Below are 19,496 nucleotides of genomic sequence, written 5' to 3'. Positions count from 1 at the left end.
AAATGACAGAACTAAAGCATTTATTAACTAAAAGAAAGAAGGTAGGGATGAGGCAGTTCGTTGCCAAAGTAAAAATAATCTAAAAATATTTACCTACAGTACTTAACCCCTTCACTACCAAGGGTGGTTTGCATGTTAACTACCGGGCCAATTTTTACAATTCTGACCACTGTCCCTTTATGAGGTCATAACTCTGGAACGCTTTCATGGATCCCGGTGATTCTGACATTGTTTTCTCGTGACATATTGTACTTCATGTTAGTGGTAAAATTGCATTCAAATAACTTGCGTTTATTTGTGAAAAAAACGGAAATTTGGCGAAAATTTTGAAAATTTCGCAATTTTCCAACTTTGAATTTTTATGCCCTTAAATCACAGCGATACGGCACACAAAAAACTTAATACATAACATTTCCCACATGTTTACTTTACATCAGCACAATTTTGGAACCAAAATTTTTTTTTGTTAGGAAGTTATAAGGGTTAAAAATTGACCAGCGATTTCTCATTTTTGCAACACCATTTTATTTTTAGGGACCACTTCACATTTGAAGCCACTTTGAGGGGTCTATATGATAGAAAACACCCAAAAGTGACACCATTCTAAAAACTGCACCCCTTAAGGTGCTTAAAACCACATTCAAGAAGTTTATTAACCCTTTAGGTGCGTCACAGGAATTTTTTGAATATTAAAAAAAAAATGAACATTTAACTTTTTTTCACAAAAAAATACTTCAGGTTCAATTTTCTTTATTTTACCAAGGGTAACAGGAGAAATTGGACTGCAAAAGTTATTGTGCAATTTGTCCTGAGTACGCTGATACCTGATATGTGGGGGGGGAACCACTGTTTCGGCGCATGGCAGAGCTCAGAATGGAAGGAGCGCCGTTTGACTTTTTCAATGCAAAATTGGCTGGAATTCAGATCGGACGCCATGTCACGTTTGGCGAGCCCCTGATGTACCTAAACAGTGGAAACCCCCCCCAAGTGACCCCATTTTGGAAACTAGACCCCCCAAGGAACTTATCTAGATATGTGGTGAGAACTTTGAACCCACAAGGGCTTCACAGAAGTTTATAACGTACAGCGGTACAATTAAAAAATCATATTTTTTCCACAAAACTGATCTTTTCACCCCCAATTCTTATTTTTCCAAGGGTAACAGGACCCTAAAAGTTATTGTGCAATTTGTCCTGAGTACGCTGATACCCCATATGTGGGTGTAAATGACTATTTGGGCGCATAGCAGAGCTCGGAAGGGAAGCAGCGCCATTTGACGTTTTTGGCTAGAATTGAGATCGGACACCATGTCGCGATTGGAAAACCCCTGATGTACCAAAACAGTGGAAACCCCCCACAAATGACACCATTTTGGAAACTAGACCCCCCAAGGAACTTATCTAGATGTGTGGTGAGCACTTTGAACCCCCCAGTGCTTCACTGAAGTTTATAACGTCCGGGCGTGAAAATAAAAAAATCGTATTTTTTCCACAAACATGATCTTTTAGTCCCCATTTTCTTATTTTCCCAAGGGTAACAGGAGAAATTGGACCCCAAAAGTTGTTGTCCAATTTGTCCTGAGTACGCTGATACCTCATATGTGGGAGAAAACTACTGTATGGGCACACGTCGGGGCTCGGAAGGGAAGTAGTGACGTTTTGGAATGCAGACTTTGATGGAATGGTCTGCGGGTGTCATGTTGCGTTTGGAGAGCCCCTGATGTACCTAAACAGTGGAAACCCCCCACAAATGACCCCATTTTGGAAACTAGACCCCCTAATGAACTTATCTAGATGTGTGGTGAGCACTTTGAACCCCCCAGTGCTTCACAGAAGTTTATAACGACCGGGCGTGAAAATAAAAATATCGTATTTTTTCAACAAACATCTTTTAGTCCCCATTTTTTTTATTTTCCCAAGGGTAACAGGAGAAATTGGACCCCAAAAGTTGTTGTCCAATTTGTCCTGAGTACGCTGATACCTCATATGTGGGAGAAAACTACTGTATGGGCACACGTCGGGGCTCGGAAGGGAAGTAGTGACGTTTTGGAATGCAGACTTTGATGGATTGGTATGCGGGTGTCATGTGCGTTTGGAGAGCCCCTGATGTACCTAAACTATTGAAACTCCCCACAAGTGACCCCATTTTGGAAACTAGACCCCCCACGGAGCTTATCTAGATGTGTGGAGAGCACTTTGAACCCCCAAGTGCTTCACAGAAGTTTATAACGCCTGGGCGTGAAAATAAAAAAAAACATTTTTTTCCGCAAAATTATATTTTTGCCCCCAATTTTTTATTTTCCTAAGGGTAACAGGAGAAATTGGACCCCAAAAGTTGTTTTGTAATTTGTCCTGAGTAGGCTGATACCCTACATGTGGGGGTAAAACACTGTTTGGGCACATGGCAGAGCTTGGAAGGGAAGGAGCACCATTTGACTTTTTCAACGCAGAATTGGCTGGAATTGAGATCAGACGCCATGTTGCCTTTGGAGAGCACCTGATGTGCCCAAACAGTGGAAACCCCCAATTATAACTCCAACCCTAACCTCAACACACCCCTAACCCTAATCTGAGCCCTAGCCCTAACCCTAGCCCTAACCCTAGCCCTAGCCCTAGCGGGAAAATGGAAATAAATACATTTTCTTTTAGTTTTATTATTTTTCCCTAACTAAGGGGCTGATAACGGGGGGTTTGATTTACGATTTATGGCGGTTTTTATATTTGGCGGCTGTCGCACGCTAAAAGACGCTTTTTATTGTAAAAATAGTTTTTGCATCACCACATATTGTGAGCTATAATTTTTCCGTATTTTGACCCACCGAGTCATGTGAGGTCTTATTTTTTGCGGGACGAGTTGACGTTTTTATTGGTACCATTTTCGGGCACGTGACATTTTTTGATCGCTTTTTATTCCGATTTTTGGGACGCAGAATGAACAAAAACCAGCGTTTCATGAATTTCTTTTGGGGGGTGCGTTTACACCGTTCCGCGTGCGGTAAAATTGATAACGCGTTTTTATTCTTCGGGTCAGTACGGTTACAGCGATACCTCATTTAGGTCGTTTTTTTATGTTTTGTCGGTTTTATGCAATGAAAACAATTTTATATAAAAAATAATTATTTTTGTATCGCTTTATTCTGCGAGCTATAACTTTTTTATTTTTTTGCGGATGATGCTGTATGGCGGCTCGTTTTTTGCGGGACAAGATGACGTTTTCAGCGGTACCATGGATATTTATATGCGTCTTTTTGATCGCGCGTTATTGCACTTTTTGTTCGGTGGTATGATAATAAATCATTATTTTTTGCTTCGTTTTTTATTTTTATTTTTTAAGGGGTTCGCTAAAGGGGTTAACTAATGGGACAGTTTTATAGGGCAGGTCATTACGGACGCGGCGATACCAAATATGTGTACTTTTATTGTTTTTGGTTTTTTTTATTTTGAAAAAATGGATTTATTGGGGAATATTTTTTTTTTTTTTTTTTACTAATTTATTTAGCGATTTTTTTTAAATTATTTTTAACACTTTTTTTTTTTTTTTTTTTACTTTATTACCTTGTCCCAGGTGGGACATCACTGTCCTGTGACAGATCGCTGATCTGTCACATCACAGATCACTGTGACAGACAGGGCTGTGGAGTCGGTAAGCCAAACCTGCGACTCCGACTCCTCAATTTCCCTTACACCGACTCCGACTCCAACTCCGACTCCGACACATATTGCTTATATTTAAGTGAAAAATTTATTGTAGTACAATGTGAACCTCAGACATTTAATCATTTTTATGATCCCATAATCAAGATATTTAGATAGAACAGAATATATATTGGTGTACTACCCGGTTTTCATTCTTTTTGGTACAGATACGATATGGATAGACAGATATGGATAAATGGATAGATAGAGCAGATTTCTAATCTGCTTTTGCTATTGAAAACATTATGTATGAGCTCAAAAACCTTTCAGGTGATGCGGTTTTTTAAAAAGATGATCAGCTTTTGCAGCTGAAAAAAGTATCCTCAAAAAACACAGGAAAAACGCTGTGTGTGAATGTAGCCTTAGATCAGGAATAGAACAGCCATTTATAGGACATTTCATAACTTTCCCAAACTCCTATGAAAAAATATTCAGCACATTCTGCATTGAATTACTGTACCCAATTTATTATATATTTTAGGAGTCGGAGTCGGTCCATTTTATACCGACTCCAACTCCACCAAAATGAGCACCGACTCCGACTCCGACTCCACGACTCCGACTCCACAGCCCTGGTGACAGATCAGCGATCTGTCACAGGCACTGCTGCAGACTTCCTCATGCCTGCGCTTTGCAGGCAGTGAGGAAGTCAGCTCCCTGCAGGCCCCCGTCGCCATCTTGGATCCGGGGGCCTGTAGGGAAAGAGCCCCCCGCAGCAGTGCTGCACATTGCGCTGCCGTGGGGGGCTCAGGGAAGCACGGAGGGAGCCCCCTCCCTGCCGATGCTTCCCTTTAACCCCCGGTACACCGCGATCGCGTTTGATCGTGGTGTGCAAGGGGTTAACGTGTCAGGGGCGGTCCGTGACCGCCCCTGACACATTGTGCCGGGTGTCAGCTATGATAATTAGCTGACACTCGGCCGCGATCAGCGGCGCTCACCACGTGGGCGCCGCTGATCGCGATGACGTAATATTCCGCCCATGGTAATTAGGTCCATGGTCACATGGACGGAATATTACGTCAATTGTAGGTAAGGGGTTAAACAATAAGAAACTCAAAAACGATAGTTTGGACCTAGTCTGGGTGAAATGGTGGAAGAGGAAGAAAAGGTCACTCTACAACATTTTCATAAAGAAATTCTAATGACAGACGACATGATCATGGAGATTAGAAATTCTCCATTAAAAAAATGTCACCTGCCTAACCCAGCGGGAGGTACAGTGCCACATCAAAAATAGCAAAAGTAAGACAAATCACCAGGCTTGGATGGCACAGACACTTCCAAGTACCGCAGGAAATAAGTGGGTTAATAATTGGAGCAGTGATAGGAAACATAGGGTAGTTATTAATGGAACACACAGTGATTGGGACACAGATAACAGAGGGGTAACGCAGGGGTCAATATCATTTGCAGAGGATACTAAACTTTGCAAGATCAAGCAAAAAAGGATAACTTTAAATACATATTTGTGTAAACTTGTGTAGACTATATACTGTATCTATCTTGTTAGATGTTACTTGTTGTATCTGTTGTTATATATTATGTTGCCTCTTTGCCACAAAGAATTCCTTGTATATATGTAATATGTACGTGGCGATAATAAATTTGATTGATTGAACTTGAGCTGAGAAATGGCAATTGAAGATTAATGTAAATAAATGTAAGGTCATGCACTTGGGTAAAGGAAATAAAACACATAATTATAGCCTAAATGGTAAAAGACCAATGACTGGCAACTGCTGGAGAGCCAAAGAAATTTATGGGATGCTTTAAAAGAAATGAGAGATGATGATGACTAGAACATTTTACCTCTAAATGGGTCACTAGAATACTGTGCACCATTTTGAGTTCCCGTCTATAATCTGCATCACAGACACGAAGCCTAACTGATTGAAGACCCAGTTTTTATTTAATAAAAATACCATGTACAAAAAAAAAATATCAAACTTGACCCCAAAAGGGAAGAGAGTGTGGACAAAAAAATCATACTTCCCTTTCTCTTATTAATGAAGGAACATATTTGCTCGTTAATTGCCACACACAGAGGGCCAAAGAAAAGGAGAGAACAAAAAGTTAGGAAGCTCATTAAAGGAGTTCTCCGGGGAGATTAAACATTTTTGTACTGTCCCTGCCCTCAAATTATAAAGATGAGAAGCCCAGTGCACTTCCATTACGGCCGGAGTCACACTGGTGTATAGCATCCGATGCAAATGACCCTGGACTCCAGCTCTGCTGCGAGAGGGAGCTGAGCGTCATGTTCTCGCATGACAGGATCGGAGCACAGCTGTGGAGGAGACGGGAAAGTCATTGCTCCATCTCCTCTGCTGCCGGCGCCTGTGTATATCACACTGCACTTGGGTGATATCCGAGTGCAGTCTTGTATGAGTGTGAATGAGCCGAGTCATGCTGCAATTGTTCTCTCATGCTGAATCGGCATGTGAAAATAATCACAGATCTAAGCTGCCCCACAGTATAACACTAGGCAGAGTGCTATGTGCTGTTTTATGGCATAGCACTCTGCCGTGTTATACAGTAATGCAACTGTGGTATTACATGTGTAATTCAGTGAGACAGCAACTGCACCTTCCCCCTCCCATCTGGGAGGTTACCGTAAGGCCTCTTTCACAAATCCGTTTGTCACCATCAGTCAAAATCCGCCGTTTTGCAAAAAAAAATGGATCCGCCATTTTTCCTGGCGGATCCGTTTTTTTCCCCATTGACTTGCATTATCGGCGGATCTTGACGGATGGTCATCCGTTGGATCCGTTTTTTTACGGATCCGCCAAAATTTTAGCGTCCGCTGACATGACTGGACGGACCATGAAACGTTTTTTTGCCTGGCCGGATCCGCATTTTTCACTGTGCATGCCCAGAAGAAGTACCTTTGGCAGAAATTTAACCCGGTTCTGGCGGCTGAAAAATTTTTTCTCTCTCTCCCAATGTGAGAAACAGTCAGTCCCAGAAGAGGGAGCATGGTTACGCTCCCTACTCTCTGCAGAAAACAGTAATTATCAGCAGACTGACTGATAGTAACAGCATGGAGCTGCACACTGCTGTAATGGCCAAGACAGTAGTGAGCAGTGCAGTGAGGAGCAGCTGCTGTCACACCAGCTCCCTGATATGTCTCCCTGTCTGCAGTCTGAGGTGAGGGCGCGTCGTCTGCTCCCTGCTAGTAGCTGATAATGTCTCCTTCACTGCAGTCTCAGGTCAGGGTCTGTGGCCTGCCTCCCTGGCTTCTAATAGCAGCCGGCCCCCTGATAATGTCTCTTTGTGTGCAGGACTACTAGTGGGGAGCAGACTATGCCCCATCACCTCAGAAAGCTGCAGACAAGGAGACATTATCATCACGGGGCTGGCTGCTACTAGGGGGGGGGGGGGATCTCATGCTGTTATCATCTAGTCTCCTCATAAGGCCATGTTCACACATTCAATATGTGCTCAGTATTTTACATCAGTATTTGTAAGCCAAAACCAGGAGTGGGTGAAAAATACAGAAGTGGTGACGTGTTTTATACTTTTCCTCTGATTGTTCCACTCCTGATTTTGGCTTACAAATACTGTTTAAAATATTGACCAAATACTGAATGTGTGAACGTGGCCTAAAAGCGGTTTCTCTGCAGAGCACAGGGAGCCATGCCTATTCCTCTCAGACAGGCTGTTACCCACAGCAGGGATCTGTAACATCCCAGACGTGAGGGGGAAGCAATGAGGAGCAGCTCCTGTCACACTATATTACAAGTGTTATAGAGATCATAGAACTGCACTGGGCATCTTATCTTTGTAGTTTATGAGAGCAGGAACACTGCAAACATTTTTTATCTCACCGGAGTACCCCTATAACTATAATCCAGATGTAACTACTGCCTTTATCACAGCACAAATTAAACTACACCAAACACACAGCAAAAATGTAATCATCTGGTACAGTTCATGCCCAATCTGTACTGTAAAATATGCTGACCATTTCTCCAACAATACCTGTTACACGCGGCTGTCATATTGATAACGCTAGAAGAGAATGTCCTGGCAGATGGAACAGATTTCTTTTAGTCAGATGACTGTCCTCACATAAACAAGAGGTCTTAAATAGCTTAACAAGAAAAAACAACAGTATTTAGCCGAGCATAACTTGGGTGCCATCTTGCGCTACTACAGACACAGATACTACAGATGCAACACCAAGTTCATAACCCAAAAAGTTTGCGTTTCAAACTCCAATTTTGATGAAACGTGTGAGGGTTGGAAAATACAGGATCAGAACGGCACCTGTAAGGGTATGTGCAGACAATTCGGAAGTGGCAGTGCTTTGGACGTAACACGTTTGCTGTGTCCAAAACGCTTTTGTCTATTGAATGCAGGTGAATCCGCATGTATTCACGGTACTGTGCAGATTCACCGCATCCAATATATTCTATTGGTGACATTTCCAGAACGCAGTATGTCAATTTCTCTTGTGGAGACTCTAGTCTCCGCAAGAGAAATTGACATGCTACGGTCTGGAAAGACACACTGTGCGTCCGTCTCCATGGGTGTCTATTGTTGGGCATGGGTCATAGATGGGTGGAGCCCGGCGGTCAGCTATGAGGGTGCACCACCATGCAAGCGCAATGTACACTGTTGTGAATTCCCTTGCTCGGACTACTGAGCTGGAGCTCCCTCTGGTGGTTACTGGGAGTAGTGGAGCTGGCAACTCTGATGGAAGTTTGCCACCTGACGATGATGATTGGGAATATGGCATTATTGGCTGGGAGCATATAAGTGAGCAGGCTTCCATTAGTGGTTGCTGGTGATTTCCTCATTGTGCATTTTGAGCTGTTCAGTCTCCAGCCTGATCTGCATGGTTCAGTTAAGTGATTCTTACTAATCCTTTGCATCTAATCTGGTTGTGCCATTTTTTTGCTTTCTGCTTTGTTGCAAGGGTGCAGCGTACTCCCTGTTGGGGACAGCGCTGGGCCCCACTCCATATGTTACAGCTTGTGCTAGTTTGTTCAGTCCTGTTATATTAGTATATTTGGCTTTGCTTCCAGTTCACACCAGAGTGCTGATCTAGCGGGGGGGGGGTGAAGTCATGTGGGCTCAGGTTTTTTGTATATCAATGTGTTGTTTTTTTAGGGTTTTTGCAGACAGTATCTTTTCTGTCTTGTCCTATCTAGACAGTTTGGGCCCCATCATTTGCTCAGTCTATTTTCTGCCTGTGTTTGTGTGTCATCTTGTCTCACCGACAATATATGTTTGGGGGCTGTCTATTCCTTCGGGGATCTGCTCCGCGGCATTTTAGATTTCACCTTTCTGGCTTTAGGCTTAGTTAGTTCTCCGGCTGTGATGAGGCGTCTAGGGCATCGTAGGAACGCTTCACGGCTACTGCTAGTTGTGCTGTTAGGATCAGGGGTCTGCAATCCGCTGAGTTACCAACCTCTCTGGTTTCCTGGTGGCTTAGCCCGTTCCTGCCATCCTCCTCGGTGACCTATTCATAACAGTGCACCTCTCAAGCCAAACACAGACACTTACGCCCCACCACTGAGGTCACTATTACATCATAGGTGGGAGGAGCCCGGCAGTGAGACGGGAAGATGCATCACCATGCAAATGTGATGTGTACCTCCCAACCCGACACTCTGTGTTTGGCTTGAGAGGTGCACATTGTTCTTGCGTGATGGTGCACTTTCATAGCTGACTGCCGGGCTCCACCAACCTATGACGCGCATTTCGCTTCGGCATTGTCACGTGATTGGTGATTACACTGGCTTCCGGCCAAGATTACATGCCATGTGGAATTGCAATGGTGGACTCCATGTACAATGGCTTTGAACGGCAGCCTAAGCGCCCGGTGGGAGGTATTTAAGGTATTTTAGTTATCCACAGCTGATGGGTTATGTGATGTCATTGTGTGATTCGCTGGGGATCAGCTGTTAAACTTTCACAAGCTGATAGGTCATATTATGGTATAAAAGAAGCCTGTTGCTGCTACTTTGTGTATGAACCCTTTCTGGAGAAGCAATCGATGCGAAATGCGCGTAAAAGGGTATTTGTTGGTAAATATATGTCCATGTTTGTCATCTCATGAACAATATATCATTTGTTTCTCTGCTTCAATTCATTGCTCCCGTAATTGGGAAATAGCTATATCATTTTTATTTGGAGCAATTAATTGGGTGGTGGATTCTTATTGTTCAATATGCTGTGTGGATCCGGGTCTATGAATGCACTGCCACTTTTTAGCACATGCACTTAATTCTGATGGGATATATGTTTCTGCAGTGACCTATTCATAATCTCTATGCCATGTGCACTTTATAGGCTGTATTATTTTGTATGCACTGTCACTTTATATAATATTTCTTTGCCTGTATGATTCATGTTTTGACTTTTTTGAATAATGAGTGCTCATTAGGCTATTAATTTTTTGGATCTTTATTTTTGAAATCCAATTGATATTACTGCTTCTCTTTTCCACATGGGCATATGAGACATATCTAGCTGCTTATAAAGTTTGAACTGATTTTTTGATTATTCTGGAACTAATTACTGATATATTGATATATTTACCATATGATCTATTCTCTGCATGACCTCTCGTTTTTATGGTTAATTGTTATTATAAAAATCTTGTTTTATAATGAATTGTTGTAGGTTTCAATAGTAGTTTATACTCCCATTTCACATAGATGACCTTGTACACGTACACAGCGTCCAACTCGCAGCGTTTACTGATTGTCTCCACATACCCTAACACAACCATTTGAAAATGGCCTTCGTGAACACATTATACAGTGTGTCTGTAAAGTCTTGGTGCACTTTTGACCAGTTACAGGAAAGTATACATGACCACCACAATCCCCGGATCTGACGCCCTTAGACTTTTATTTTACTTTTGGGGTTATGTGAAGCAACGTGTGTACATTGAACGTATCAACGACATTAATCACTTAAAACAGAGAATCACAGACGTTATTCGCTCTGTTACACCAGACGTCCTTACCCGTGTGTGGCAAGAACTTCACTATCGTTTGGATGTGTGTAGGGCAACAAATGGAGCCCATATCGAACTGCACTGAATAGGTATGAAACGGGGAGTTTTTCTTTTATTTGGAGCAGATTTCACATTTCTATCATGTTTTGTTGCTTTCCAGTGACTGGTCAAAAGTGCACCATGACTTTACGGACACACCGTATTAGGTTGAGAGATTTAGGATTAGGGTTAGTGTCAGTTATAGGGGCTGAAAAATAATACACCTTTACAGTCCTCAAATTAATTTGTATATAAAAATATCTGCAGTTCAGCATCTCTCTAACTTGTCCACCTGTGAGTGTAGACCTGTGCCATTTTTTTTTTTTTTTCTTAGAATCACTTTTTGATAGAAGGTTGCATGAAGGTTGTGGTGAACACAATTTCTACATAGTATTTTCACACATAGCACGTTGTACACGTTATTTAATTCTAGCAGCAGTCTGTGGTGTGCAGAATATAGTAACGATTGTGGAGTAGTAGTACTAAAATATAGTGTGTGGCCTTGGTTTCACGACTGTTAGAAAACAAGCTCATGTTTGTTAGAGTTATGGCATCGTTATGTCTAGATCTATACTTGTATGCTAGTTTTAAGTAAAAAATGAATTCAATGTATATTTTCAACAAAAGAATTCCTATTTGCATCACATATATGCGAAAATTTACAGGGTTGTCAATAACAGTCAATACAGACAACAGCAATCCGAGACAGTGGTCACAGAGAGAGGTGCAACACCGCTCCATTCATACCACTGTTGCATTTATCTATGGGAGTGTCGGTGACTACTGCTCACTTGGATTCACAGTGAAACAGCTGGATCACATATGTGCAATACAGCTCCATTCTGGGCAGCACGGTGGCTCAGTGAATAGCACTGCAGTCTTGCAGCGCTGGAGTCCTGGGTTAGAATCCCACCAAGGACAACATCTGCAAGGAGTTTGTATGTTCTCCCCGTGTTTGCGTGGGTTTCCTCCCACATTCCAAAGACCATACTGATAGGGAATTTACATTGTGAGCCCCATCGGGGACAGTGATGAAAATGTGTGCAAACTGTTTAGCGCTACGGAATATGGTAGCGCTATATAAAGATTATTATTATTATGGGATTTTGGGACACCAATTCTTGTTATCGGTGGGTGTCCAACTGCTCTTACCCTTACAAATACCAAGAAAAGTGGGTCTCAAATATTTATTGACTATCCTGTTAAAAGACGATAAATGTTTTCTTTGATAACCCTTTTAAAGGGAACGGTCCATATGTTTGTGCTGCAATTACAGATGTATATAGCGACAGATGCCGATTCCAGCTTTGTGTCTGGTATGTGCTCCTGTGACGTACCATCGGTTATATTTAGTTTTACCCAGCATTCACATTGCTTTGTGATGAAGGAGAAGCTGTCAATCAGAGGTGTCAGGATAAAGTGTCATGAATATGTAGTGCAATAAGATTGGTGCTACTAATAATCTGTAAATTTCACCAAGTGCATATCATAGACATACCAGACAAGGCCAGAATCAGCATGTCTGTCACTACCATATGCTGTTGTCTATGGCGGCAGATTGGTCTTGCCTGAGAATTTATTTTGCTCTCATCAAAATGTTATATTTTTGTAGTATAGTTCAAAGTATTTTACTGTGTTCACCTTTCTTTAGCTTGTTTTTACTCTGATAACTAGAGAGCCTGAAGGGGTGATCTGTCATCTAAGATGTATTTTCTAAATATCGATCCTTACACCCTAACCAACTATTGTATCTTGCTTTATTACACAATTCCCTACACTTTTCCCTATCAAGCTAAGGCCAGGTTCACATTGCGTTATGCAAACCGTTCAACACATAGCGTTGACGGTCTGTGTTAACGCTATAGAATAAACACGATCACGTTAATGCTATACCACTAGCGCAGATGCTTTATATGTGCTACCGGTGACGGAGCCTCAGACGCTGCAGCCAATGTCCGAGGCTCCGTCACGGAATGACGGCACATCGCGAACGCGTGCCGCTTACGGCATGTGTCGCGATGCGCCCGACAATGGAGGGCAATGGCAGCGTCAACGGACTGCGTTACACCGCGTTATACTGGGGTGTAACGCAGTCCGTCTAACGGACTCTGCCTAAACGTAATGTGAACCAAGCCCTAAATGTGTTTATTTTTGTTATAGTACTACTTGTGTCATTTCATTTGAGAGGAGTCTAAAACGTGATGAGACAGGAGGCTGGGGCTGCACTTACTCTCCATAGTGGCCATTGCCCCTCCTGCAACAAGAAGTCATATGGGTAGCACTGCGGCTACTCACTAGTTTCTTGCATTGCCACCACCTCTGAAGACGTCCAAGATCATGGATGATGGATTGTGTGGGAGATTCGAGTGCAGTGCTGGTAGCCTGCTTCTGTATACGATGCCATAGCTTCTAACTCAAAGAAGACATAGTCAGGGTGCGGAGATAGAAGCAGTGAGTGATACCAGCACCACCTCACAGCATCAAGCACAACCCTCAACCGCATCATCAGCAGGGGGTGATGCTGGTGTCACTCACTGCCTGTGTCCCCTGGCAACGTATTCTTTCACAGAAGATGCAGTGTTGGCGCTGCACTCACATCTCCCACAAAGTCCAACACTCAAGACATATTCAGTGTGGGCGGTGACGCAAGAAACTGAAGCGCTGCCCCTGTTACGTCTTGTTCCAGGAGGGGTGATGGACGCTGCAGGGAGTGCAGCCCCAGCTTCCTGTGGCATCATCTTTGAGACTCCTTTAAGGCCTTTTTCACACATCAGTTTTTTGCCATCAGTCACAATCCGTTGTTTTTTTTTTTAAAAACTGATCCTGCGCTGGATCTGTTTTTTCCTCATAGACTTGTATTAGCCATGGATTGTGATGGATGGCCACACGTTTCATCCGTTGTCTGATGGATCCGTCGGAAAATCTTTGTCCGTCGGGCGGAGACGACGGACAAAGGAACGTTTTTTGTGACCGTCAAAAGTCGGACCGTGATGGATCCAGCGCCGTCCGTCGTTGGCTATAACGGAAGCCTATGGGCGCAGGATCCGTCGCTGTCCGTCAAAAGATGGATTCTGAAGACGGATTCCGTTTTTTGAAGTTATTCCTTTCCTTATTCTCTCTCTATCTCTCTCCAGAATTCTATTCCCTCCAGAATCCTATTCCTTTAATTCATACAGCTCGTGCTTCGACGGATCCGTCAAAAAAAGATCCCGTGCATCACTTTTTTTGCAATCTGCACAGGATCCGTTTTTTCACACTTTGACGGATTGTGACTGATGGCAAAAAAATTGGTGTGTGAAAGAGGCCTAGAACAAAACATCCCAGTAAGTGAAGTAAATACACAGATCTAGGTATTAGATAGGGAAAAGTGTGTGGTGCTGTGTAATAAACATTTCTAAAGATCTTTTCACTCTGACCACGTTTGTAAACATATTTTAGGTGCCGAACCACCCCGTTAAAAGCAGGGCTCTGGAGTCGGAGTCGGTGCTCATTTTGGTGGAGTTGGAGTCGGTATAAAATGGACCGACTCCTAAAATATATAATAATTGGGTACAGTAGTTCAATGCAGAATATGCTGAATATTTTTTCATAGGCATTTGGAAAAGTTATGAAATGTCCTATAAATGGCTGTTATATTCCTGATCTAAGGCTACATTCACACACAGCATTTTACCTGTGTTTTTTGAGGATACGTTTTTCAGCTGCAAAAGTCGATCAGCTTTTTAAAAAACTGCATCACCTGAAAGGTTTTTGAGCTCATAGCTAATGTTTTCAATAGCAAAAGCAGAATAGAAATCTGCTCTATCTATATATCCATTTATCCATATCTGTCTATCCATACCATATCTGTACCAAAAAGAATGAAAACTGGGTAGTACACAGACTAACACTCCTTTTTTTTAGCACCAGTCCGGTACACCTCATAGCTGCCCAAAAGGACGCCCATGACAGGCATTGCTCGTCTTCAGTAACACATCAACATCAATTGATAGTTGGAATAAATAGACTGCATTCATCACCACCACATCTTCTTAAGGTGCAGGCTTTATTTTCAAGTGTAGGGGTGTGCAGTATGAGGTTCTGCAGCAGCTGAGGTGTGCAGTATGAGGTTCTGCGGAACAGTATGAGGTTCTGCCCCCCCCCAGGTTTGATCCTGGCTACGCCCATGGTGTGAATGTAGCCTGAGGATCTAGGCTTTGTCTTAGCTGAGATAAGTCATAGTGTTATAATATATAATATATATATATATATATATATATATATATATATATATATATATATATATATATATATATATACACACACACAGTACAGACCAAAAGTTTGGACACACCTCAAAGAGTTTTCTTTATTTTCATTACTATGAAAATCGTAGATTCACTCTGAAGTCATCAAAACTATGCATTAACACATGTGGAATTATATAATTAACAAAAAAGTGTGAAAGAACTGAAAATACTGTAAGTCTTATATTCTAGGTTCTTCAAAGTAGCCACCTTTTGCTTGATTACTGCTTTGCACACTCTTGGCATTCTCTTGGTGAGCTTCAAGAGGTGGTCACCGGAAATGGTTTTCACTTCACAGGTGTGCCCTGTCAGGTTTAATAAGTGGGATTTCTTGCCTTATAAATGGGGTTGGGACCATCAGTTGTGTTGTGCAGAAGTCTGGTGGATACACAGCTGATAGTCCTACTGAATAGACTGTTAGAATTTGTATTATGGCAAGAAAAAAGCAGCTGAGTAAAGAAAAACAAGTGGCCATCATTACTTTAAGAACTAAAGGTCAGTCAGTCCGAAAAATTGGGAAAAGTTTGAAAGTGTCCCGAAGTGCAGTGGCAAAAACCATCAAGCGCTACAAAGAATCTGGTTCACACGAGGACCGGCCCAGGAAAGGAAGACCAAGAGTCACCTCTGCTGCGGAGCATAAGTTCATCCGAGTCACCAGCCTCAGAAACCGCAGGTTAACAGCTCAGAATAGAGACCAGGTCAATGCACAGAGTTCTAGCAGCAGACACATCTCTACAACAACTGTTAAGAGGAGACTTTGTGCAGCAGGCCTTCATGGTATAATAGCTGCTAGGAAACCACTGCTAAGGACAGGCAACAAGCAGAAGAGACTTGTTTGGGCTAAAGAACACAAGGAATGGACATTAGACCAGTGGAAATCTGTGCTTTGGTCTGATGAGTCCAAATTTGAGATCTTTGGTTCCAACCACCGTGTCTTTGTGTGACGCAGAAAAGGTGAACGGATGGACTCTACATGCCTGGTTCCCACCGTGAAGCATGGAGGAGGTGGTGTGATGGTGTGGGGGTGCTTTGCTGGTGACACTGTTGGGGATTTATTCAAAATTGAAGGCATACTGAACCAGCATGGCTACCACAGCATCTTGCAACGGCATGCTATTCCATCCGGTTTGCGTTTAGTTGGACCATCATTTATTTTTCAACAGGACAATGACCCCAAACACACCTTCAGGCTGTGTAAGGGCTATTTGACCAAGAAGGAGAGTGATGGGGTGCTATGCCAGATGACCTGGCCTCCACAGTCACCAGACCTGAACCCTATCGAGATGGTTTGGGGTGAGCTACACCACAGAGTGAGGCCAAAAGGGCCAACAAGTGCTAAGCATCTCTGGGAACTCCTTCAAGACTGTTGGAAGACCATTTCCGGAGATTACCTCTTGAAGCTCATCAAGAGAATGCCAAGAGTGTGCAAAGCAATAATCAAAGCAAAAGGTGACTTCTTTGAAGAACCTAGAATATAAGACATATTTTCAGTTGTTTCACACTTTTTTGTTAATTATATAATTCCACATGTGCTAATTCATAGTTTTGATGCCTTCAGAATGAATCTACAATTTTCATAGTCATGAAATAAAAGAAAACTCTTTGAATGAGAAGGCGTGTCCAAACTTTTGGTCTGTACTGTATATATGTAATCGATATTACATATTCACAATTTATTACAGTTTTTTGTGTTCTAAAGTTGTATTCCAATAAATATATATGCTGTTCTATCTAAAATATCTTGATTATTGGATCATAAAAATGATTAAATGTCTGATGTTCACATTGTACTACAAAAAATTTTTCACTTAAATATAAGCAATATATGTGGGAGTCGGAGTCGGTGTAAGGGAAATTGAGGAGTCGGAGTCGCAGGTTTGGCTTACCGACTCCACAGCCCTGGTTAAAAGCAGGGCTGAGTAGTCGGAGTCAGTGTCTATTTTGGTGGAGTCAGAATAGAATGGACAGACATTGGTACAGTAGTAAAGATGGGCTATAAATGTTTCCATAAGCATTTGGGAAAGTTGTGAAATGTCCTATAAATGTTTAGTCGAGATGAATCTGTGCTGCACTGTATGTACATGCTCAGTAGTGACCAGTGCTGTGGAGTCGTAGTGGAGATGAATCTGTGCTGCACTTTATGTACATGCTCAGTAGTGACCAGTGCTATGGAGTCATAGTTGAGATGAATCCATGCTGCACTTTATGTACATGCTCAGTAGTGACCAGTGCTGTGGAGTCGTAGATGAGATGAATCTGTGCTGCACTTTATGTACATGCTCAGTAGTGACCAGTGCTGTGGAGTCGTAGTGGAGATGAATCTGTGCTGCACTTTATGTACATGCTCAGTAGTGACCAGTGCTATGGAGTCATAGTTGAGATGAATCCGTGCTGCACTTTATGTACATGCTCAGTAGTGACCAGTGCTGTGGAGTCGTAGATGAGATGAATCTGTGCTGCACTTTATGTACATGCTCAGTAGTGACCAGTGCTGTGGAGTTGTAGATGAGATGAATCTGTGCTGAACTTTATGTACATGCTCAGTAGTGACCAGTGCTGTGGAGTTGTAGATGAGATGAATCTGTGCTGCACTTTATGTACATGCTCAGTAGTGACCAGTGCTGTGGAGTTGTAGATGAGATGAATCTGGGCTGCACTTTATGTACATGCTCAGTAGTGACCAGTGCTGTGGAGTTGTAGATGAGATGAATCTGGGCTGCACTTTATGTACATGCTCAGTAGTGACCAGTGCTGTGGAGTTGTAGATGAGATGAATCTGTGCTGCACTTTATGTACATGCTCAGTAGTGACCAGTGCTGTGGAGTTGTAGATGAGATGAATCTGGGCTGCACTTTATGTACATGCTCAGTAGTGACCAGTGCTGTGGAGTCGTAGATGAGATGAATCTGTGCTGCCCTTTATGTACATGCTCAGTAGTGACCAGTGCTATGGAGTCATAGATGAGATGAATCTGTGCTGCACTTTATGTACATGCTCAGTAGTGACCAGTGCTATGGAGTCATAGATGAGATGAATCTGTGTTGCACTTTATGTACATGCTCAGTAGTGACCAGTGCTGTGGAGTCGTAGATGAGATGAATCTGTGCTGCGCTTTATGTACATTATCAGTAGTGACCAGTGATGTGGGGTCATAGTGGAGATGAATCTGTGCTGCACTTTATGTACATGCTCAGTAGTGACCAGTGCTGTGGAGTTGTAGATGAGATGAATCTGGGCTGCACTTTATGTACATGCTCAGTAGTGACCAGTGCTGTGGAGTCGTAGATGAGATGAATCTGTGCTGCCCTTTATGTACATGCTCAGTAGTGACCAGTGCTATGGAGTCATAGATGAGATGAATCTGTGCTGCACTTTATGTACATGCTCAGTAGTGACCAGTGCTATGGAGTCATAGATGAGATGAATCTGTGCTGCACTTTATGTACATGCTCAGTAGTGACCAGTGCTGTGGAGTCGTAGATGAGATGAATCTGTGCTGCGCTTTATGTACATTATCAGTAGTGACCAGTGATGTGGGGTCATAGTGGAGATGAATCTGTGCTGCCCTTTATGTACATGCTCAGTAGTGACCAGTGCTATGGAGTCATAGATGAGATGAATCTGTGCTGCACTTTATGTACATGCTCAGTAGTGACCAGTGCTATGGAGTCATAGATGAGATGAATCTGTGCTGCACTTTATGTACATGCTCAGTAGTGACCAGTGCTGTGGAGTCGTAGATGAGATGAATCTGTGCTGCGCTTTATGTACATGCTCAGTAGTGACCAGTGCTATGGAGTCATAGATGAGATGAATCTGTGCTGCACTTTATGTACATGCTCAGTAGTGACCAGTGCTGTGGAGTCGTAGATGAGATGACTCTGTGCTGCGCTTTATGTACATTATCAGTAGTGACCAGTGCTATGGAGTCATAGATGAGATGAATCTGTGCTGCACTTTATGTACATGCTCAGTAGTGACCAGTGCTGTGGAGTCGTAGATGAGATGAATCTGTGCTGCGCTTTATGTACATTATCAGTAGTGACCAGTGCTGTGGAGTCGTAGATGAGATGAATCTGTGCTGCGCTTTATGTACATTATCAGTAGTGACCAGTGCTGTGGAGTCGTAGATGAGATGAATCTGTGCTGCACTTTATGTACATTATCAGTAGTGACCAGTGCTGTGGAGTCATAGTGGAGATGAATCTGTGCTGCACTTTATGTACATGCTCAGTAGTGACCAGTGCTGTGGAGTTGTAGATGAGATGAATCTGTGCTGCACTTTATGTACATGCTCAGTAGTGACCAGTGCTGTGGAGTTGAAGGTCTGGCAAAAAAAAAGGTCTGGTAAAAGGTCTGGTAAAAAAAAAAAGGTCTGGTAAAAAAAAAACACACCACTGCCCTACTGAACAATGAAAAGAAACAAAATGTTGAGACTAAAAGTCAATCATACCATGACTGACCCCCCTATTTCATCTGGAAACCCCTCAGTAACATATCCAGTTC

The 19,496-nt window shown here is 42.6% G+C and overlaps 1 protein-coding gene across 1 annotated transcript in view; it reads right to left on the bottom strand.

Moving 5' to 3' along the window:
* ZBTB39 (zinc finger and BTB domain containing 39) overlaps positions 1-19,496 on the bottom strand; it is a 33,112-nt gene that overhangs the window by 13,122 nt on the left and 494 nt on the right. The window lies entirely within an intron of this gene.

Source organism: Dendrobates tinctorius, unplaced genomic scaffold, assembly GCF_039654945.1.
Source record: "Dendrobates tinctorius isolate UK_male_01 unplaced genomic scaffold, ASM3965494v1 ptg000051l, whole genome shotgun sequence".
Lineage (NCBI taxonomy): Eukaryota > Metazoa > Chordata > Amphibia > Anura > Dendrobatidae > Dendrobates > Dendrobates tinctorius.
Note: the sequence above shows the minus strand (reverse complement) of the source record. Positions and strands in the feature narration are given on the sequence as shown.